General features: G+C 33.6%; 1 long non-coding RNA gene across 1 annotated transcript; it reads right to left on the bottom strand.

Annotated features, from left to right (window-relative positions):
- LOC140965487 (uncharacterized) lies at positions 1 to 1,934 on the bottom strand. The gene is made up of 4 exons (XR_012173094.1): positions 1,906 to 1,934; positions 422 to 473; positions 136 to 261; positions 1 to 50 (listed from the first exon to the last, which is right to left on the bottom strand). It is a non-coding gene; the product is annotated as an uncharacterized lncRNA (long non-coding RNA).

Genomic DNA, 1,934 nt, shown 5'->3' with positions numbered 1-1,934 from the left:
AATGGCTGAAAGTGCTTGTTCTTTTGTCTCAAACTTAAGGAAAGCACAACCTACAACAAACAAGTTCCTGGATTAGGATTTCACGGGATGAATGTGTATACAACAGAATCTAACAGAAAAAAGTATCCAATTCACCTTTGCTAGTTTGCTGGGAACCTCTAAGAATTTGCAAGTCTTTTATCCCTCCATATTCCGAAAATAGAGTCAAGACATCAGCATCGGAGACATTTTTTGGGAGCATACCAATAAATAACTTGTGCTCTGAAATTTTGATTAAAATAAGAAACAGGAAAGAATAACAATGCAGGAAAGAATAACGAAATTTTTTTTATATTAAACAGTGAAAAAAATTAGCATTACCATAATCGACAGGAATCTTTTATAAAAAAAAAATTAAAGGAAAAATAAAATCACATTTCACCTAGTCTTTCCAACTCTCCATCGGCGTATTTAACTTGCAACGGACTAGATGCCTGAATTGGACAAAGAGAACACATCATTATCATATGAAAATGACGACAATGCATGCCAGGCAATATCGTAATACATGAAATGCATAGCGAGTTGACAGTCTATCTTCACTAATGCTAATTCCACAACACAACCCATGCAATATCAAAAAAAGGAAGCAGATATACAATAAGGTCAACATTTCCAAATTGGAAAAACAAAGTTTATCTATAAAAAATATCATCACATTTGCTTATCCAGCAATATGTATGGGGAAATCCAAATCGAATGGCTCATATATATGTCCAATGATTCACTGAACCTATAAAAATAATCAACCTACAACCAATTTCAAGACGTGTCATGTCGACAGAACCCACCGACCAAAATTTAAAGCTTAAATAGAATATATTCGACATGAACAGTAAAATGAGGATAGGATAAGACATTGTTAGATGTCCATAAACTGAAATTTGATTTATTTAATTGGGTTTGTATGTCGTACAAATCTCTTGTTATTGTTGGGTCGATTGAACTTTCACATGCTCATGTACGAAATATGCATCTAACTCAAGGAATTAGTTGAACTCCTCAATAGCTATAGTAATTAGTAGAGTCAAGGGGCTTGTATGCAACTTTATGAATATAACAAGTTACTAATTTGTACCATAAATTCTAAATTATATCTCGTCTCTCCAACAAACACTTATTTCTAAAATCAGTTTTCATCTAAATTTAAACAAAAATCAGAATTAACTGTTATTTTCCAATTTCATTGCGTAACCACTAATATTGCACGAGTTCCAGCTCACTTAGAATCAATATTTTAAATCCTTCCATGCGAATCGGATATCACTTCCAATTTATTCCCAAAAATAACTCCATCTTGTAGCGACAGATTCTGAAATTTCACCTGATTCCCCTCAACCAGATTCAAGGTAAAAATCCAGTCCATGGATTGGGATCTTGCAAATTATCACAGAGAATAGAATCACAACTAAATTAGCAGAGAGCTTTCTAGAGTCCGGTGTGAATTCTTACTCTTAAAATTCAACGAACCTTAGCTATACAACACATTAAAAGAATTCTACTAGCAGTTATAAACTTCAGCACCGATGCATGAAATAATAACTTCACCTGATAACCTTGATCTCTGCTTCTTTCCTATGAAAATTAAAAAAATAATAATAATCTACTTTCTCACTGCACTGTTAAATTCTATCTTCATAAAATCTTGCCTACGAAAAAAAAACGAGCAGCCAATTATTTCAAGAAACCATCAATTCCACCAAAGCACAATCAAGTAAGACAACCCTAATCAAAACCATTCATGCATAGCTAGTCAGCAACTAAATTCTACATTACACCAAGTCAATCAACATTTTTTACCAAGTGTACTCAAACACATTGTCCAATCTGTGTGACAGTAACGCACACTGACAAAATTACACTAACCCCAGGCAGCGTCTTCTTGTTATGGCACG

The sequence above is a fragment of the Primulina huaijiensis genome, unplaced genomic scaffold, assembly GCF_012295235.1.
Source record: "Primulina huaijiensis isolate GDHJ02 unplaced genomic scaffold, ASM1229523v2 C13276473, whole genome shotgun sequence".
Classification (NCBI taxonomy): Eukaryota; Viridiplantae; Streptophyta; class Magnoliopsida; order Lamiales; family Gesneriaceae; genus Primulina; species Primulina huaijiensis.
Note: the sequence above shows the minus strand (reverse complement) of the source record. Positions and strands in the feature narration are given on the sequence as shown.